At 38.8% G+C, this 22,616-nt stretch overlaps 1 protein-coding gene across 1 annotated transcript in view; it reads right to left on the bottom strand.

The window, feature by feature from the left end:
* Positions 1-22,243, bottom strand: part of MPP6 (membrane protein, palmitoylated 6 (MAGUK p55 subfamily member 6)) — a 107,723-nt gene extending 85,480 nt beyond the window's left edge. Inside the window, exon 1 of the mRNA XM_012640684.1 lies at positions 22,039-22,243. The gene's annotated coding sequence lies outside the window, so the exon portion shown is untranslated. The remainder of the gene's footprint in view (positions 1-22,038) is intronic.
* Between the last annotated feature and the right edge of the window lie 373 nt (positions 22,244-22,616).

Genomic DNA, 22,616 nt, shown 5'->3' with positions numbered 1-22,616 from the left:
GAGACTCTATCTTAAAAAAAAAAAAAAAAAAAAAAAAAAAAGAACTGTTTTCTAGCAGAAACTCCTCCCCTTGACAGTCTCCAAAATTTTGTTGTGCTTGGATTTGACAAAAATCAAGTGCAAAACTTGAAAGAAAATTAAATAGAAATACAAAAGGAAAACGAATAATTTTTTTATGCAAGAGGACAAATATCAATATTTCCAGGTAATGATAAATTGAACTCATCTAATTGTGCTCTTGCCTAAAAGCCCTCTAGAATGTAATAAAGATGTGTGTGTCATTTTATTTTATAAAGCGTATATTTACTAAGATGGAAATAATGAGAGAAAAAGTGACTTTGGAAGCTATAAAACATATGGACAAAGCAGTAACTGACCTAGCATACCCAAAGAGGCCAAACTAAACCAGCCATGGGGAACCAGAAAACCATTTCACAACAAAATCTTCCAAAGGCTCAGGAATTAGCAGCACAAGGTACTAGAGGTGAGGGGAACTACAACAAGGAGAATCAAACAAAAACTGCTTCAGAAGAACTGAGATCTCTAGCTCCCACTCCCACCCTTCTTGTCTGTCTCTCACCCTCCAGCACACAGGACTGAAAACTAGAGGTTTGTTTTCTACAGAGAGTAAGAGAAATGTCTCTTGACCATGGTTAATGAAATACCCTGCAAAATGGTATCATTAAATGCTGAGACAAACCCCTCCACCTGATTCTCCCTCCTGACTATCAGAAGCCTCCCAAGCAGAATGTGAAGAGTCTTTTCTAGAGAATATGACCAGTTAACAGGAAAGACACAGACATGAAGATCAGGTATCACCCTCCCTACAACAATCCAGCTACAAGACAGCTACAGTGAAGCTCAACACGCAATCAGAGCTTCAGGTTTTTAGTTCCCCACTCGTAACAATGAGCTAATAACCTGGGGATATGAGATGGCTGAGAAAAGCCTATAACATGAAAGAAAGAGACTAAAATAAACAAACAGGGCAAAACTATTCAGAGTGAAGAAAATAATCATTAAAATTCTCAAAGAAAAAAAGAGAATATTGTATTCATGAAACTAGAAAAAGACTGCTATCTGGAAACAAACGCTCTTAGAAAATAAAAATGCAAAAACAGAAATAAATTCAATAGAAATCATGGAAGATAAATTTGGGGGGAAAAAGTAGAAAAGCACAGAGGTAGAAAAATAAAATTAGGGAGCCTGATTCAGCAGCATCTAAATAATATGGGATTTGGAAAGAAAGAAAGAATGACAAAATGGAGGGGAGGAAAACATTAATGAAATATTTAACATTTTCTAGAACTGAAAGCTGCTAAGTTGCTGGACTAAATGAGGCACCAGCACCCAGAAAAATAGATGAAAACAGACTCATACTAAGACACTTCACTGTGAAATATCTCACAACACTGGGCACAAAGAGAAAAAAAATCCCATGTCAAGAATCAGGAGTCGGAGTGGTTTTGAACTGCTCAATGACAACACCTAAAGAGAGATGATGAAATGATGCCTTTAAGAATATTTCCAGCTGAAAATCCTTTACTGTGTCAAACCATCAATCAAGTGTGAGGACAGTTAATAATTTTTAGGCTTGCTTATAAGGTTTCACAAAATTAACCTACCACAACACTTTTTCACAGAAAGGAAAAAAAAAAAAAGACATGCTGCCCTCTGAGCATGAAATAAAAAAGCAAAATAGAAAAGAGGAAGAGATGGGATACAGGAACTAGAAGTCCCAACTCAGGAGAAACTCAGGAGTAAGTTCCAAGAAGATGGTGACAAGTGTGCACCAGGTATAGAGAATACTGAGTCCACACTGGACAGGTCAGAAGGCTCCAGGAGTGCCGTCCTCAAGAAAATGAAGTTGATAAATTTAAATAAACACATTGAAAGTTGATTTAGAAAACAAGCAGAAATTTGGGGGCTGAATTATAAATAGTACATATGGAAAACTAAGTAAATAAATATTAACTCCAGGAAAATAAAAATACAGGAATGGAGAACAATAACCACAGTTTACTAATGGACCATCCAACTAACAAATACTGATCTGATCAAAATAACTAATTATTTTGAAACAATTGGCGGAATGGGAAAAGTATATGATGTGTATATGTATATGTGGTAGGGGAGAATGAAAAAAGAGCTAAATCCTCATTTTCCAAAATAGTTAAAACCAAAAAATCAAGAACCGGCAAGATAAATACGCCATTTACTGACATGGAGCTAAATGCCAAAAGAATCAGCTAAAAAAGTTCAAAGGGAGTAGCCTCCTTGGAAGAAGAAATGCAAATAAAGAGAGCTGGGGAGTGCTGTTGGCCTTACATCTATATGTGCATTAACAATTTTAGTAAAAGATAAAAACCCAAAAAAATACATCTATCATATGTAACAGTAACTAGCTTGCATGTAGAAAAATCACAGAATTCTAACCATGCTTCTGGAGTTAAAAACAAGCAGGACTTTAAAGACAGAAATCTGGTGAAGACAAAGTTATCCTTAGATGGTACGCTTTATTAAATTCTTTTTATATATGATATAAAATATATTTCAATAAAACATTTAACTAAATGTAAGATGTTTAGAAGGGGATTTCCAGTTAAACATAAAATGTAAGATTTAAAAACCTATAAATAATATTTTCAATTTTTAAAAAAGATATAGCTATTTTCTGTATTCACAAATGTAAAGCTGTAACTTACACAAAATGAAACTTTTCAGTCAAACTTATTTTATTTAATTTACCAAAAAACTGCTCCCACGTACTGCAATGTTTATCTAGTGCCACTCTAAATAATTTTCTTTAACTGGCAAATGACCAGTTCCATTCTAACATGGAACTGGGGCTCAAAAATCATTGACCTGTAATTAAATACAATTTGGATTAGAGTATTATGCTATACTAAAATGACATAGATCTTGATATATAAAATATTTTATAAGCTACTATAGGTAGCTCATCAATTTGGAATAGTCATTTGGCAGATAATATTTCAGTCAACAATGGATCACACACACAATGATGGTCTCATAAGATTATAATGGAGCTGAAAAATCCCCCAAAGAAATTTCACAGTGAAGAGTTTAGCAGAAACTTTTGCAGAACTCAACAAGCTCCAGGAGGTATTTTAGAAGGTATTGATGATCTTCACCCTGTGTAGGCCTAGGCTAATGTTTGTGTCTTAGTTTTTAACGAAAAAGTTTAAAAAGAAAAAAAATTCATACAAAAAAGCTTAGAGATGAAGAATATAAAAAGAAGATATTTTTGTACATCTGTACAGTATATGTTTTAAGCCAAGTGTTAAAATAGTTTTAAAAAAGTCAAAAAGTTTTTAAAAAATTTATAAGTCTATAAAGTAAAAAAGTTACAGTAAGCTAAGGTTAATTTATTATTGAAAAAAGAAAAAAAAATTTATAAATTGAGTGTGGCCGAAGTGTACACTTTTTGTTTATAATGTCCTAGGTCTTCACATTCACTTACTGACTCATCCAGAACAACTTCCAATCCTGCAAGCTCCATTCATGGTTAAGTGCCCTATACAGGTCCACCATTTTTTTTTTTTTTTTTTTTTGAGACAGAGTTTCACTGTGTTGCCTGGAATAGAGTGCCGTGGTGTCATCCTAGCTCACAGCAACCTCAAACTCCTGGGCTCAAGCGATCCTCCTGCCTCAGCCTCCCGAGTAGCTGGGACTACAGGCATGCATCACCATGCCCGGCTAATTTTTTTTTCTATATATTTTTAGTTGTCCAATTAATTTATTTCTATTTTTAGAAGAGATGGGGTCTCGCTCTTGCTCAGGCTGGTGTCGAACTCCTGAGCTCAAACAATCCGCCTGCCTCGGCCTCCCAGAGAGCTAGGATTACAGGCGTGAGCCACCGCGCCCGGCCCATTTTTTTTTTTTTATCTTTTATACTGTAACCATATTTTTACTGTACCTTACCTATGTTTAGATATGTTCAGATACACAAATACTTACCATTGTGTTACAGTTACCTACAGTATTCAAGACAGTAACATGCCGTACAGGTTTGTAGCCTGGGTACAATAGGTGTAGGTTTGTAGTAGGGTATACCATTCGGACTTGTGTAAGGTACATTCCATGATGTTTGCACAACAAAATCACCTAATGACACATTTCTCAGAATGTATCCCTGTCATTAAGTGATGCATGACTATAATTTATGCTTACCTCATTTAACACATAGGGTGTTTACTTTTGTTTATACCACCCTTTAAAGTACTGGGCAAAATATGACATAAAAGTACAATGCATTACATTAACAATAAGCACAAAAGTATTTTTGAGGATGAAAAAGAGGCGGAAAACAAATTCTCTTCTCCAAAGCTATAATGCCACTCAGTCATCCCTTCTGGGCATGAATGCTCAGGTTAACAAGACAGTGGAACACAGACACGCACACCACACAGAAAATCCTTGCATGAAGTGCTAACACAGTCCAAATATTAGAAAACCTTAATTCTATGTGTCTAGATGAAAACCGTGCATACAATGGCCTTACTTATTTAAAAAAGTTTTTGAAATTTATAAAGTCCAAAGAGATCCTACCTTGATGAAAACAGATCATATCCAAAATGAACATATCATTTTAGGTTTCAACATAATTCTTATCTGAAAGACATTCTGGTTATAAGAAACTTAAGCAATATTATAATTTGTTCAACATGGTGGAGAAAGAATGCTCTAAATAGATGAAATTATAATTGAACAATGGTAGTATTTTAACCTTTTACTCATTGCAAATTTCCCTATGACAAGTGTAAACACTAGAGACAACTGGATATCCTTTCCAGCAATTTACTTCCAGTAAAGACTGAACTGGGTAGTAACATGTTTTCAAAATAAATGGAAACAAAATGAACTAGAAATATGATAATGTGTGTCTTTCACAAATTTTTAAAAGGTTACATAAAAATATTGTTTCAAATATTGCAGGATGTTTCACAAGTCCTTTTCTATAATGATAGTTTTCTGCTTTAACAGAACTTTCTTTACACACTTTAGTTTGATAAAACAGCATTAATGATGTAGTTTACGTTTAGACGCAGTGAAAAGATTGCGCAGCGGCCTGGCTCTAGCTTGCCTGCACACATTTCAATATAGGTAGCCCCTCACGAAATTATCAGGTAATCATCTCTCCTCACCTCTTATTTCCATAGCTCTTTCCTCCATTTCAGGGCCTTCCCTCCTATTCTTATCCCTTAGTTGTTCAATATTCTCAAATTGCCCTGGTCCTACAAAAATAAGGCCCCAAAAACTGCTGCACAATTCTATTACTTGTCCCCTCTTGGGTTCACTCATATTCTCTATTTCGAACACTTCCAACACTAAATTGTCAACAGTTGATTTTGTCAGAAGGAAAAGGAAAAAAGAAGCTATCATATATGATTTCTTGAAATTCCCCTCCACTTGTAGAATCTAATACATTATCTTTCCTTATCTCTTTTCCTTAAATCCCAGAAAAAAATCCTCCTCTACAAGGCTGCTACCTGCAAAATGAATCAAGTCCCTCCTGCCCACTGTGGGACCATGATCCATGGGTTCTCTCCCACAACTTCAATATTTTTTCTTCATTTGATACTTCTACATCTATAAATATGCTAATGTCTTCCCCATCCTTAGATAATAATTTTTTAAAATCCCTATTTTGAACCCCACTTCCCTTTTAGGTCACAGCCTTATTTCCTTCCTTTTTCCTATCACACCAGGCTTCTCTGAAGAGTAGTCCACACTGTGTATGGTCTCATCAGTTCTCCATCCCTGCCATCTCAGCCACTGCCCTCTCCAAACTCCTTGGAAAAGATTAGGAATGAGCTAACCGACGAATAAATCACATATTTGATCTTCAGCCTGCTTGGGGACAGACTATCACTGCTGTTGGTATCCCTCAGGTTGTCATACTTTTCTTGAATGATCTCATTTACTTCTGGTTTTTATATGATTTCTAAATATTAGTTATAGCACTCACTTACTTTTCTCCAACTGCCTTCTTAACATATTTCTCCTGGGAGTCCCAAAGATGGTGCCTTTAATTTACCATTTTCAAAACTACTCACTCCCCCTAACCACGCCTACTCTTCCTACTGTAGATTCTCTCATTTGTATTATGACATCACCATCTACCTCTTCTTCAAAGCTTATAATCTCAGAATCATCTAATTTTTTCTTCTCCCTGACCTCCAGATATCTAATTCTTTTTCAAATCTTTCCATTCTGCTTCACAAAAGTCTCAAAGTCATCCTCATCACAATTTCACCCTCAAAATTTCACTCTGAAAATTTCACTCTCCCACGTTTAGAGTTTTTATCTTCTCTTGCCTAGACTATTTAAAAGGCCTCTTAACTGATCTACTAATCCCCAGTCTTTCCCCACCATAGTCCATGCTCCATACTACGCGAGCATCCTTGTTAAAGTACAAGGCACAGACAGGAAAAAGCTAGATCTACAGAGAGTTTCTTTTTTTCCCCAAACAGAGCTCAAATAAATAATGCTGTTCCTGATTTGCTCTTACAATGTAATAGCCCTGCTTTAAATAAATTTTTATTGACTTAACCACCAATAAACAAAGCAGGTCAAAGTCTCTTTATTACAAGAAAATACGTAGTAGTATAACTGAATAAGAATTGTCTGAAAGTGTTTTTACACAGCTAATAAACACCAATAAACATGAAACATGACTATAGGATTACTGCTATCTTTTATTAAATATTCAAATTTGAATCTCAAAACTTATTATTTTATTTTTTAGACACAGGATCTGGTTCTGTCACCCAGGCTGGAGTGCACTGGCATGATAATAGCTCACTGTAACCTCCAATTCCTGGACTCAAGCGATTTTCCTGCCTCAGCCCTGAGTAGCTAGGACTACAGGTATATACCACCATGCCTGACTACTTTTTTTTTTTCCCCCTGTAGAGATGGGGTTTTGCTATGTTGCCTGGGCTGGTCTCAAACTCCTGGCCTCAAGCGATCCTCCTGCCTTGGCCTCCCAAATTGCTGGGATTACAGGCGTGCCCAGCCTATAATTTTAGAATGGTGAATTTTACTGACAGTTTCTGTTTTCAAGATAACACTTATTTTATACATATACTTACAAAAATACCTAGAATTCATAACAGATCCAGTGATAAATTGGTTCTTAAATGCAGCCATGGTGGAGGTGACAGAAGAGAAGCCATCTGACTCCTTCACCCATCCAGTGCCATCATCCTACTCTAAGCCACTATCACCTCTGCCTATCCGCTGCAGTACTCACTTGACTAGCTCCCTTACTTTCACTATTCTCAACAATATTCTCCCAGAGTGGCTAGAGCCATCATTTTAAAACGTAAAACAGGTTTTATTACTCTCCTGCTAAAACTGTCCAAAGACTTCCCACTATAGTTAGAAAAACATCCACACTCTTCACAATGGCCTGCACAAGCCTTCATGATGACAGACAGTGACTGATGTGACGGGAGGCGGAGCTCAAGAGGTGATGCAAGTGATGGCGAGCAGCTGTAAATACAGATGAAGCTTTGCTAGCTTGCTTGCCCACCGCCCACCTCCTGCTGTGCAGCCCAGTTCCTGACAGGTCACAGATCCGTACCAGACTGCAGCCATATAGTATACACAGTACAGCCAATCCTTATTATTCATAAGTTCTGTATTTGTGAATTCACCTACTTGCTAAAATTTATTGGTAATCCAATAATCGATACTTGCAGAGCTTTTGTGGTCATTTGTGGACATGTACAGAGTGGCAAAATATTTGAGTCACTCAACATTGCACAGTCCCAGCTGAGGTTGAACAAGACAACACTTTGCTTTCTTGTTTCAGCTCTCATACTAAAAAAAGTGTCCTTTCATAGTCTATTAGTGCCACTTTTTTTTTTTTCCACTTTTGTGTTTTGTTATTTCCCTGTCTAAAATGGCCCCAATCATAGTATTGACGTGCTGTCCAGTGTTTCTAACCAAGAAGGCCATGATGTGTCTTACAGGAAAATGCATACGTTAAATAAGCTTCATTCAGGCATGAGTTATAGTGGGGCTGGGTACAATGTTAATGAATCAATATTATATATTATATAAGGTGTATTTAAACAAAAACTCTAATAAAACAAGGTTATGTATTGATCGGTTGATGAAAATATTGTGACCAAAGGATTGTAGGAACCTAACCTTGTATTTCTCCTACAAGCAATAGTTCAATATTTGATAATTTAGGGTTTGTAGAGACTTTACAGGCCATAACTACCATGAATAATGAGGACTATATTTTAATTTACATGTCTGTTTCCAACACAAAATTATTGGGCTCATTGAGGACAGAAATGGCATCTTATTTATTTTTGAGCTCTAATTCTTAGTATTATGCCAGACACACTGCAGTTAATAAATATTTATTGAATGAAATTTTAAAATTCTGGTTTCTCACCACTGTAATGTGATTTGCTCTATCTATTAGCAGATAAAATTATTCTAAAGTAAAATTATTCTTAGTTATGGTAAGATCTCTATGAAGGTCAACAGTTACACATTGCCCCTCCACCTCAGCGAGGCCTTGCTCAATCCCATAATAGTCTGAATGTCATCCTCCATTCCTGCCCCTTGCCTCTTTTATAGCCAAAGACTATGCTCTTTAAGTTCAAACTTAAAATCACAGTTAAATGGAAAGGAATATTAAGACATTTTCTTTTCCTCAGGTCAGTTAGCCTGAATGGGCACAGACCTAAAAACTATTAGCCTTCCAGTCAAAGTGGAAGATTGAACACACGTGCCCACATTCCCTCCCTTTGAGGTCCCAGTGAAATGACAAAACAGCTACTTACTTTTAAAAAGAATAAAACAGCAACAATACTGGAAGTGAAGTGAGAGCAAAATGAGAGAAAGATTAGCAAATCAGAAGTTTTAGGAAAAGGTCACAAGTTAGAAAACAGATGAGTAGCTTGTGTGTCTGGCAAAAATGTAGGCTTGATAATCTAAAAATAATTCTCTCACATCTCAAAATGATAAATAAAATACAAAAACATCCCCTAAATAAAAAAAAAATAAGTTCCCGAGAAAATCCCCATGGGCCAACATGAAGGGGAAAAAACCCAACTGGTAAGCAGGCCCCGAAGTCATGACTTCCCTGGGTGAGTGCTGATCTCAGCACTCAGAGGCCAAAGTTGGGCCTTGGCCTGTTCAAGAAGGCGAACTGCAACTTAGACCCCTCCAAGTGAAGCTAAGACCTGAAAGGCCAACCCCCACCTTGTAAAAGAATAGTCTAGTAAAAATGTGCCCGTTGGCCAAGAAAGACAAGGAAATTGGCCTGTTTCAGCTTGGAGGAAAAGTATCACCTGAAAGTTTGTAATTACAGCCTACTCCCAAGGATTCAGGGTTCAAAATTGCCCACCAGAAAACCCCAAGCAGAGAAATTACAAAGTGATCCCAGGTCGGTAGCTTCCACAGGTGTCAAAGCTTCATCAAATCTCTCGAGGAATATGTCCTCTAACTAAGCTGCACACAATTCCCTTGAATAAAACCCAATCAAGCAAGAGCATGCAATTCAAAAATCACAAAACATTCAAAAAAGAGAGGCAGCTGAAAACACAAGAAAGTCATACTATCATAAAGGAAAGCAGGTAAGATTGGATAATCTTAAAATCTAAGACTTTAGCGGTTAAGCACTATTCTTCCCAAGAGGACTTTCTCTAGGCCTCCCTTGAGAAGTCTACATGTGTTAAAACATTCTTCTTTTATCTACTGTCTGCTAAAAGAAAACGGGTACTTACTCCAAAACTTTGCCTCCCACAGAGGAAAAATGCTACACACACACACACACACACACAGACACACCTGGATTCACCACATCCTGACTACTACAGTGCAGAGATACTTTTGCTTTCCCTCTTCATTATGTTACTGTACAGAGTAGCTGGTACACACAGGCAGACTGTACTTATATGTTATATTAAATGGCCATTATGTTTATATCAATCAAATGGAGGTGGGGTAAAGAAAAGATGAACTGGTTCTCTGAAAATATCCCCCTTCTCTGTTACGGGTACATTCATTCAACGTTTATCTTTATATTAAAACGATTTTGTTCTGCTTAACAAAAACAATAAAGCCAAATAAAAACCCTTGCACACCTTGTCCTCATGCTAGAATTTCAACGTTTTTTCATTTACCACTATAAACCATTATAAAACCTTTCCATATTATAAGCAGGAATAAAATTATTCTAAAAGAAATAACCCCTAGATAGTTTTTCCTTTAAGTGTTTTGGTGTTTAAACTTTTTGCATATACAAAAATTAGAACAGGTTCAAATACGGTAAGAAAAAACCCCTAGACTCAAGAATTAGTTCAGCTCAGACCTGGGACATGAAGCACCTCAAAGCACGTGAAAAGCACTGTTGTAAAGAGAGTATCTAAAGAAATCACATCAGGAGGCTGCTGGAACTTGAAAATAGAGTGATCCTATAGAGAGATTAAAGCAGAGTTAAATTAGTAAAAGTGAACACAAGATACGTGAATTTAGCATAAAACAGCCAACCCAAGTGAAGATGGGTAAAAATATTTAGAAATATCTGTGTAATCAAAGTGTCTAAGATATATCCTTAAGAACACAATAAAAAATACAGCAAGAATCTACTAGGCTGGGCGCTGTGGCTCATGTCTGTAATCCTAGTACTCTGGGAGGCCGAGGCTGGAGGATTGCTCAAGGTCAGGAGTTCAAGACCAGCCTGAGCAAGAGTGAGACGCCGTCTCTACTAAAAATAGAAAGAAATTAGCTGCACAACTTAAATATATAGAAAAAATTAGCCAGGTATGGTGGCGCATGCCTCTAGTCCCAGCTACGCGGGAGGCTGAGGCAGGAGGATTGCTTGAGCTCAGGAGTTTGAGGTTGCTGTGAGCTAGGCTGATGCCATGGCATTCTGGCCCAAGCAACAGAGCAAGACTCTGTCTCAGGAAAAAAAAAAAAAAAAAAAGAATCTATTGTATTGTAAGCTGTTGGAAGGCAGTATCTCATCAAGCCTAGAAAAAAAGGAAGTAGGAAATTGACCTACGTCTCCAAAAACGTCTAGGAAAAGAACTTGCCTACTCTATATTCCAGAGTTTTTCAACCTTGGCGCTACTGACATTTGGTGCCAGATAATTCTTTGTTGTGGGGGGTCTGTCCTATGAATTTGCTTAGTAACATCCCTGGCCTCTACTCACTAACCCTCAGTAGTGCTACCCCTAGATGTGACAACCAAAAATGTCTTCAGATATTACCAAATGCCCCCACTGAGAATCAATGGTATATTCTGAATAATGCAAATACATGTTCTACAGTTTGGATGTTTTCCCCTCATACCTCATGTTGAAATTTGATCCCCAATGTTGGAGGTGAGGCTTAATGGCAGGGGTTTAAGTCACAGGGGCAGATCCCTCATGAATGGCTTGGTGCCGTCCTGGCAGTAATGAGTAATTTCTTGTTCTATTAGTTCTCGAGAGAGCTGGTTGTTAAAAAGAGCCTGGCACCTTCCCCCTTCTCATCATATGATCTTCACATGCCAGCTGTTTGTCTTCCAACATGAGTGGAAGCAGCTGGAGGCCCTCACCAGAAGCAGATGCTGGCACCATGCTTCCTGTACAGCCTGCAGAACTGTGAGCCAGACAAACCTCTTTTCCGTATAAATTACCCAGCCTCATGTATTCCTTTACAGCCACACGAATGGACTAAGGCATAATGCATTGAGCTAATGTAGTCTGATTATTTCTAACATCAGGATCCCTCTACTCTTCTGGCTCACCTAGTAAATGTCTCATAATGATTTAGCTTTCTAGAGACAGTATGATCATGGTTGCAAGATGTACTTGCTATACTGTTCTTTTATGAAATTTAAAAAGATAACAGAAAGGAAGGCCCATGAACAAGTAAAAGTTTTTGATAATAAAAATCAAGCCATATACTTCTCACATTTCCCCAGAATACCTAACACTGTACTGCATATATGTCAGAAATTTGAACTGCTTTTAAAATGTTCTAACATACTTTAACATTCTTATATTCCTTACTACTATCAGTACCTTGATTTTCTCAGTTTCCTTTTTTTCCCTAATTTTTACAGTTTCTCTGCCCTTTCCTCTCCCCTACATGACAATACCCACACAGCTCATCCATCATCATTACTATTAATGTCCTTCCATTGAAAGCCAACGTATATCATGTAGGGTTAAATGAAATTTGACTTACTAATTAGTACCCAGGTAGGTGGTCTCAAAAGAATTTTTCTATCTTTTAACAACAAAGGGATCGAATATGGTTGAGAACAACCAGATAAAATCTAGGAAATATAACAACTTATATTAAAAAAGAAAATAACCTAAAAGAACCTTTAAACCACAACCAGGGCTTATCTTGGGGAAAAGACTGGAATTGTAGGGAAATCCCTAAACTCCAAAAATCCAGGGACTGTCTTTGCCTAGGAATCCCTTGAAAAACTTCAAAATATCTCTGTCATTTGGTTTGCCATGTGAAATCACAGTGTCCTTGTATTTATATTTTTACTGTCCCTTCACTCTGCCACGACTTTCAGACTTATTAATTCACCTTTAAATTATCACAACAAACCTCTGCCTACTATCCTCTTTCTTCATGGTAATCCACTCAGCATAGGGCTATCACACAGATCATGTTAAAATATCATTTTAATGACCAGACTGCATTAGAAAAACTTATGATCTTCTTTCATCTGGGAACATTTAAATTTCTCATCTTAATATCTAGCTTTCCATCTATTCAACCTAATTCACTGTTATTCCTTAATATAAACTCTCTGTCCTAACCACATTGATCTTCTCACTTCTTTGCAAATAAACACATTTCTCATTACCAACTAAATGCCATTACTCATGTTACTCACCCTATTTAAGAAATACCTTTTTTTCCCTTAGCTATTCAATAGTTAGCAGGTTATGGCCCACCTCCTGCTTTTGTGGAATCTAAGTTTTACAGCTAAAACGGGTCTTCAAACTTACCTCAAAATTAATTCAATCAAATGAGTAGCAAGTTTCTCCCCACAGGTGTGAATTTTTTTCTGAATTCTTTCAGAGCTTACAGTCTGCTGCACATGATAAACACTATTTATATGTTAAATTGTATTGTTTCCTAACATGTTCAATAACTTAAACAAATATTAAGCATAGTCTATGTGCATGGGAGAATTTGGCTGGGGGAAATACATAGTTTTTTCCCTCAAATAAACTTACATAAAGTAATACTTTTATTATATGAAATTCTAGTATATATATGTACACAGATTTTCTTTTAGTGAAAATTTCTACTTGGGAGTAACAAATTCTTAAGTTGTTATTTTTGAAGATATTTTGGGAAAGAGGGAACTTCAGGTTTAGATGATAAAAGAAATAAAAAGAAGGCAGAGTAGGAGTAGAAGATGTTTGCAGTGCAAGCTCTTAGAAGAGAACAGCAGCAGAGATAAAACAAATTTGCAGCCTTCAATCTAAGATTGCAGAGTCTGTTGGGAAGGAGAGAATGGAGATGAGAATAAGGAGGACAGAGCCAAGTCACTGTTCCATTGTTATGTTCTGATGAATACTGGCATAAAATTATCATGGGTGGAAACTAACTATAAATGCCTACTTGGCTATAGCAAGCTGAGGGAAATAAAGGTTACTAAAAGCTTATTTTTTATCTCAAACATCCAAGTTATGCTATCTCTAGGACAGCTTTGGAACCAGAAGTTGGAATCAGTAACTTTTAAGTGAAAATAAGAAAAGCTCTAAATAAAACATCCTCAAAAATGCCTCCTAGGATTTATGAGGTGGTGGTGTTTTTTTTTTTGGTCCAGACCGAAAGTCCTGAGACATTTCTTTCAAGAAAGTAATGATGACAAGAAACTAACTGTATAGTATCTGGTATTTCCAAAACTGAATTGCATAAAATGTTGATGATCTGATTGATACATTCTATTAACATTTAGTGTTTCAATTGGGCAAACATTAAAACTTTATAAGGATTTTTATGGATTCATTCACAATCTTAGTCTCCTTAACCTTATTTATCCCATAATATTTTAAATTCCTTCATAGAAAATTTCTCTACCCCTAGGAGTTTTCAAGCGCTAAGGACTGGTGAGGGAACACTGTGACTACTACTTTGTCTCACAAGATATTCCAGAACCTTCTTAAAAATGTGGTTCAAATTTTTTTTCACTGATCCCCTTTCAAAAAAATATTAGCTTAACAAAAAATTAAAAACACTTGAATCAATTTAAAAATATGCATGACCATCATTTCATTTCTAAAATAAGTAACCTTAACGAATTAAATTTCTTTATACAGTTACCTAAGTTTCTTATATCAAAGTCCCAGCTAGAAGGATACTAAAAAAGATGAATGAAAAAGGCAAATAATTTTATGTAACTGAAGTTAAATTTTCCATAGAGCATTTATGTGTATATATACATACTCTAGTAAAATAAAAAGGCAGACAAATCCACTTGAAGACAGCCACATTCATTCAAATTTCGAATAATATTTGTTACAGTTAATGAAAAAAATCAATGTTTTCTTTAGTAGAAAAGCAACTCAAGAATTAAGCTGGTAATATCAATAAGGTATTTATAGTAATATTCTATAGATAATTTGTCTTTATAGTACCAAAACAAAATTTTCTGAAACATTCAAGAATTTGTAAAAAACTGACATTAGCCCTTGCCATATCACCTGATTAGAAGCTGTTTCAATAAATGAGCTGCAACTGGAAATACTCCCAATTCCTTAGCGAACCATTATTTTTTGTACAAAATGGATTTTCTTTTTGGATATAAGACCACGGGAGCTATATTGTTCTTTATATGAAAATCAAGTTGAATGCTTTGGAAAGATCCAAAGAAACCAAAGTGACAAAACAAAACAAGAAAACAAAAAGATAAATTGCTGTATAATTAAGGGTAAGCAAGATAAACAACTGAGTCATGAAACATTAGAAGTCGAGACCCTACACTCGATTGCTTCATAGACTTTTAAGTTCTCATGCAAATCTGGTAATCAGTGATAATGCACTAGTTTATATAAGAATGATGACCCAGAGCTCCTGGCAAAAGACAAATACTCAAAGAAAAGACTGACACACGAATGTATATTTTTATTTTTAAGTAATAATAAAGTATATGTGAATCATTTTTTATGGCTCTTCACTTAAATCAACTTTCAGTTAGCCAAAAACTACCACTAGTCCTGATCCCATGATATATGCTGATAGAGGCATAAAATTTTTTTCTAGACTACTACAAAAAAAAGCTACTGGCAACAGTTACCCTTAGAACAATGTTTCTGAATCTCAGCACTACTGGCATTTTGGGCTGGATAATTCCTCTTGTGGGGGACTGTCCTGTGCATTGCCGGCAGCATCCATGACCTCTACCCCAATGGATACTAGCAGCAATCCCGTTCTAGTTGTGACAGCCAATGCTCCTCGGGTAGGACGTCAGCAAAATTACCACCCCCCGCCCCCAGTTGAGAAACACTGACTTAGGCTGGATGCAGTGGCTCACACCTGTAACCCCAGGCCTTTGGGAGGCCAAGATAGGAGAATTACTTGAGGCCAGGAAGAGTCTGAGACCAGCCTAGGCAATAGAGAGACATCATCTCTACAAAAAATTTTAAAAATAAGCCAGGCATGATGGTGGGAGCCTGTAGTCCCAGCTACTCAGGAGAAACTTGGAATGAACTTTTATTAGCCCCTCCCCCCCTTTCTGACCCATCTGAATCACCATTGTGGTAGGCTGAATAATGGTTCCCCAAAAGATATCTATGTCTTAATCTCTGGAACCTGTGAATGTTACCTCATTTGGAAAAATTGGTTTCCAGATATGATTAAGGATCTTGTGATGGGGAGATTATGCTGGAGGGTCCTAAATACCATTACAAGTGTCCTTAGCAAAGGGGGATTTTACATAGGGAGGGTGGAAGCAATGAGAAAGAGAGAGCTCAGAGAGATTTCGAATGCTGGCCTTGAAGATTGGAGTGGTGCAGTCCAGAGCCAAGGAATTCCAGAAGCCACCATAAGCTGTGGAAAAAGCAATAAATGGATTCTCCCTTAGATCCTTCAGAGGGAGTACAGCCCTGTTGACACCTTGATTTTGGTCCAATGATACTGATTTCAGACCTCTGTCCTCCAGAATTGTGAGAGAACAAACTTCTGCTTTTATTTATAAGCCAACTAGGTCTGTGGCAATTTGTTACAACAGTCACAGGAAACTCACACAATTATAAAAGGATTTTACTTTGACTTTAAAAATATGATTTTAAATCTGCAATAAGCAAATGAGATAATGTATGGGGAGCATTTAGCATAGTTCCTGAAACGCAGGAAGCATTTTATAATATTACTGATACCACTATCAACATTATGCAAACTATGACTAAGCTCCAACCTCTTGGTAGCAAGAGGGAAAAAATAACGATGTTCAAATAGTAAAACTGGGCATATATGTTCAAGGTTCATATGAATGAAAACACACAAATCATCCACTCATATGATCAGTGTATTTGCCAGTTGTATAAGTCTTGTGGTATCATTTATCTTGGACTGAAAAGAAAAATTGTGGATGCGCTCAGCCAATGATGGCTTCTTGGTAGAAGCAATCCTGAACATTTATTAGTAGAGAAGAAACAAGAAGGCAAAGGAGGGAAGAGTATGCAAGTGAGTGAAGCACTGGCAATCAATGAGATGTCTGTAGATGTGCTGACTTGGCTAAAGTAGAGACCATGGTGAAATAGACCAAATTCTAAGGTCAGAGTTATCTAAATGATAGAGGACCCTAAAAGCTATGTTGAATGATTTGGCCGTTAAACAGAATATTTCATAGGATGTATTATTTTATGCTCAAAAAGTGGCTCTTGGGGACTTTAACAATATAAACATGCTCCTGCCCCATACCAGACCTATTAAATTAGAATCCTCTAGTGTAGGAAAACTCCAAAGGGTTCTGATCCCTACTTAGGTAGAGATCCCTATCAGAGTCACTTCATGGTAAAATGACCTACAGAACAAAATATCATAAAGTATATATTTATCCTTGAAGTATGCACTTAACTAATTCAGCCTGGCCTCTTCCTAGGTTAAAACTCCTCCCAAGATGTAGCCCCTATGAATTCCACCATAGAATTTCCCTAAACTAATCCCTCACCCTTCACTCTTCCTTTCCTAAGCATATGGCCCTTAGTCTGCTCAGAAAATCATTTTCCTCAAGCTTTCCCACAAATTTTCCTAAAGAGGTACCACATATCTCCAGTTACCCTATCTCCCCTTTTAACACTTATCCTAACCAACTATGATCAAATAATATCCTACAGAAAAAAGGAACTATGAAAAAGTTCCATTAGTAACTATATGATAAACCAAAATTTATAAAAACTGCTCTATTGCCCATTTATTCTAATAAATATTCTAAGTACATTTATCAAGTGAAATTCTAAATCACTTTACAAAAGACTGCTTCCAAAGCATAAAATTATGAACTAGGGGTCTATAAAAAAAAAGTGATAAAAAATAATAAGCTAAACTCCTTCAATTCAATCTTTACTTAGTGCTACCAAGTAGCTAACAAAATACTAGGCTCTGTGAAGGATACAAAGTATCTGGAAATCTCAGTGATTTAGAAACAATATCACCAGTACTAGGGTAGAAGAAAGGGGGATCAGGAAAGGTTGGAAGGGTAACTAAATACAACACTAAAAAGAATCTCTTTTGGGAGGGGTTGGCTGAATTTGTATCATGACTAAAGCCAACAGCAAAGCAATACAAGTTAGTGTTCATGTAAGTTGTATTAATGTATTAGCCCTTTACCCTCCCCACAATTCACACATATTTCTAGTTTTTCTTATTTACCTTAATATTTTTCAGAAATTTCAACCACATCAATTTCTTTCTTTCCTTTTCTGAGACAGGCTCTCACTCGGTTGCCCAGGCTAGAGTACAGTGGCATCATCATAGCTCACTGCAACCTCAAACTCCTGGGCTCAAGGGATCCTCCTGCCTCAGACTCCTGAGTAGCTGGGACTATAGGCACATACCACTGCACCGGGCTAATTTTTCTATTTTTAGTAGAGACTAGGGTCTCACTGTTGCTCAGGATAGTCTTGAACCGCCTGTTAAAGTGACAACTTTAACAGACAGGCCTTTAGAAACTACCATGCCCAAGTATTTAACACAATCTGGAAGTTAGCCAGGAATGAATATTATTTTCCTACATAGAAAAATCTCTCTTCTGGCAGACTATATTTAAAAAAAAAAAAAAAAAAAGGACAAAAGTGAAGCCATCTTAAAGGAAAAATGGAGAATAATCTAGGATGAAGGAATGATAGAAACTACTCTGAATTTTGTGCTGTTATTTCGTGAATAAATTTACTACAATAAAGACTGCAGAATGGTCTTTGAATTATTCTATCATAATTAAGGAAGGTGAAAATTTAGGTTCTTTCTAAACCACTGTAAACATTAACATCTTTTGTTTACTGAGTTCGCCGTTATTGAATTGGACATTAACAAGGTTAAAAACTGTCAGAAAAGAAAAAGAAGCCAGGTAATGGTGGCACATGCCTGTAGTCCCAGCTACTTGGGAGGATTGCTTGAGCCCAGGGATCGGAGGCTGCAGTGAACTATGATTGCAGCACTGCACTCTAGCCTGGGCAACAAAGCGAGACCCAGACTTCTGATGTTATTGCACCTGGTAAGAATAGCCAGAGCTTAATGGTCAACAAAGCTGTGGGCTTTCATCTTATCTCTATGACAACAATAAAGGAATAACTTCCCCTCTGTGGTGAAATGAACACTAAAATTAGGTACAAGGGACACTTCAACATCTCCTCCTCTGAATGCTTTTTAAAAGAGGAGACCAATCTGTACAAAGAGGTTTGGATATAGTATACTTCTTGGAAGAGTGATGATCTTTCCAGATCCTTCCAGACAACCAATATCTGTGTACATTAAGCAAGTAATTAAACCTACATTGCTTCTATGATTAATGCCAGTAAAGTCAGATCTTTGAAAGCTATAATGTATTCATGAATCTTATCTTTCACTATGTTAGACATTTACTTAGCCCACTTAACAGTAGACCAAAAAGTAGACTGTTAATAACACAGTCTATAAAGAGAGGTACTTTGTGAGTATGGTGTGAGTTAAAGCAAGGAAAGTCATTAAACACCTTGATCAAGACTTGAATCTGAGTGCATCCTCCTCAGCACACTTAGCAGCAGTCTGGCAGAATGCCCGGGATGATTAGCAGCCAAAGTGTGTGTGAAGGAGGGGTATGGTCAAGCTAAATTGTAAGGTCTCCCCCCAGTGGTCACATACAAATAACAGGAAAGTGGGAAAAATCATTGCAGTTTCTGGGAGACTGAACAAAAATACTCGACCCAAAACTGGTCCTTACAACAAAAAATAAAATCTTTAATTCAATACTAGCACCTTATCAATAAAGAGATCTCTTGTGCTTATCTGCTCTTGTGATATTTATAAATGTGAAGACTACTTTTGGAAGAACCTACAATTAAAACTAGCATAATTTTTCTCAGTATAATTTTTGAGTAATAACTGATAATATCCTCCAAACAGCCCAGTATTTGTTTTATCAAATGTACAGGTATTCATTCTTCCTGAAATAAATATCAGCACATCCCTTGCAACTTAACTACACTTACCTGATACAAATTTGGTCAATTATCAAATGAATCACCTTAGAAAGAAAAATTAGCATCAGTGTTATATATCTAATGTCTAAGTTACAAAATATTCTTTTTCAAAAGTCACCTAGAACCAGGTAATTTATATTACAGTAAGTGATGTCAAAAGTACAAATGGGTCTTCCTGTTTCTTTTAATATTTATTTTCTTAGTGTATTTACAATTAGATAGCCTTTGACTAGCACTAACACTGTATTATTTGCAACTCTCTCAGCAATAATTTGCTGATGCTACTCACTTTAACAAAGCTCAGATGTCAAAAATGTGAAAGGCATTTAATCAAAACATCTGTTGTCTTCTGTTAACCTTTCATTATTAAATGGTAAAATATAGAAAGGGATGGTACATAAACAAACGACTTCAATTTTAAAACAGCTTTTTAAAAAGGTAACACATACAGAGTCTCAAAATTATGTGTTCTTGGTTATCCCAAGCCAAAAAGAGGGGGAGAGGGCGAGAAGGAGAGAAGCAGGAATGTGTAGTCTTCTGGAACAATTTCAGCCCAAAATGAGACTCAGAATAAAGCAAACTGCTCCCTCAAATGTTTAAAAATATGATTCAATTTTAAAAATCCAACAGTTGGCCTAAGAAAAACAAAAAAAGATTCTGTCTTATATAGAGCTACTAGATTTGCTTAAGCACCTTAATTTTTCCAGTATTGATTTAACCTCGAATGTAAAATAATTCATTTTGATATTTCAGATGAAAAAAGGATTCAGTGTCATCAGTAAGAAAGGGACACACATATTCCCCTTTCATAAAGACGGTGTGCAGTAGTTTCTACAAGACAAAACAGAGCAATTAAAAGTGTTGCCATTTGTGTATTATGTAACCCTAGTCTAGAATAAAAGAAACTTGGACTTTAACACATTATGCAAATACGCATTTAAACACATATATAATAGATTTAAGATACAAATGACCTCAAAATGAGACAGCCCACAAAAGTTCTTTGTTTACTGTAATAAGGCCTCAGAAGACGCAACTATAATCGGGCCTGGAACCTTACCATAATTGCCCAGTAGACGCCTAAAATAACCAATATTGCCTGAGGTCCTAGGTACAGGAACTATCTCCGCATTAGTAACTGTTAATAAATTTCCAAATGATCGCTTGAAAGATTTCTCGGGAAGAAATGGTTGCTAAATCATACTCCAATTGAAGAGCATTTTAACGCACCCCAAATGTTCTCAGCTATATTACAAGACCAAGTCAGGAAGCATAAAGTAAAATTCCAACCACCATCACCTCCAAAGACGTAGGAAAGAATAGAACGTGGCTAGCCTGGCCTTAACCGGCCGTTTGTAAGTAATGCGGAGAATTTTCTGAACCTCCCCATCAGTCTTCAATTCTCTTCCTCGCCTCTCCCCCGCCCCCTACACAAATGCACGCCCCAACCGATGGAAGTTTAATGAACGCAATCTCTAGCTGTAATCCCAGGAGCTGGCCGGATTGAGAATAAACTCCCAATAAAGTGTTAAAAAGTCCTTCTGGGGGGAAAAAAAAAAAAATCCACCAACCAATCCACATCTTGTCATCACACGGTCGGATCCCTCTATCGATTCCCCTCCTGGCCCTCCACCCGGCCAAAAAAAAAAAAAGCCCCAGCACCTTTCTGGTTCCAGATAAATGTACCCAAGACCGGAGAGAACGATCTCAGCAGCGAACGACCCAGGGCAGCGCGTGCTGGGCCCACAACCACTTTGGCCAAACTGGAGTCTCGTGCCTCGGAAGTAGCAGCGGTAGTTGCAGAAAGCCTCCTCCCCCAGGAACTCCGAGCTCAGGAGCGAGCCAGACGCCGGCGGAATCGCCCCCTCTCGGGACTGACCCCGAAGGTGTCAGTCACAGCAACGCCGCCCCCGGCGCGGCTCTCCATTCATGCTTTAACGCTACTCTCCCTGCAGAGGTGCCGGCGCTGGCGCCCCGCGCGTCCGCAGCCCCAGCCCCAGCCGGGGCCGCGCCGGGGAGCGCGTGGGGAGCGTCGGGCGCGGCGGGGCGGCCGGCCGCATGGGCCAGACACGTTGCCGTGCTCCAGCCCGCCCGGCCGCCCGCAGCCCGCAAGTGAGGGGCCCAGCCGAGCGCGCCCCTTCCCGCGGGCCGGGCGGGGGCAGAGAGCTGCCTCCCCTCCCGCGCCGCCTCCGCCCGCTCGGCCCCCGGCCCGCCGAAACCCAGGTGCCGAGGGGCGGGGCGGGCCAGGGTCCCGCGTGGCGCGCAGCGACGAGCAACAGGGCGCCCCCGGGCCGGCGCAGCGCGACCGTTACCCGAGCGGCGTGGTGGCTCCACAACTCACCGGCTCGCACCTCAGCCGCCTCCGCGCCGCCGCCGCCGCCGCCGCTCCCCTGCGCCCGCCGCCGCTGCTCTCCCTCAGCCACAGGCGCCGCCGAGCAGCCCCATCTACAAACTCGGGCTCGTAGTTGAGAATTGGAAATGTGTCTCTCACTGCCCTCTGCCTCCTTCTCCCTCGGCCCGCTCCCTCGCTCCCCACTCCGCCCGGCCTCCGGTCGCCCCCGCCGCCGCCTCCGTGCGCGCGACAAGCCTCTCCTCGGCCGCCCTCGTCCTCCTCCTCCCGCCGCTGCCGCCGGGGCGCGCTCCCTCCCTCCCGGCCTCGCGCGTGCGCCGGACGCCGGGGAGCGCGCGCTCGGGCGCGAGGAGGCGCCGCCGCCTCAGGGAAGCCGGGCCCCGCCCCTGCCGCCGCGGCGCGCGGGCCAGGTGGAGCCCCCGCCTGAGCTCCCGGCCGCCTCGCCGCGGGGCTCTGGCCTCGGCCCGCGCCCGGTCGCCGCCGCGCCCGCGGGAGGGCTTGTGCGACCCCATCCCTGCTGGGTCTTCCAGGGCGAAATCGCCGCTGTCGCTCAGCATTTACCGATGGGC

This window comes from Propithecus coquereli, unplaced genomic scaffold (genome assembly GCF_000956105.1).
Source record: "Propithecus coquereli isolate 6110/MARCELLA unplaced genomic scaffold, Pcoq_1.0 Scaffold156, whole genome shotgun sequence".
In the NCBI taxonomy this organism is placed as follows: domain Eukaryota; kingdom Metazoa; phylum Chordata; class Mammalia; order Primates; family Indriidae; genus Propithecus; species Propithecus coquereli.
This window is presented reverse-complemented; position numbering and strand designations above follow the sequence as displayed.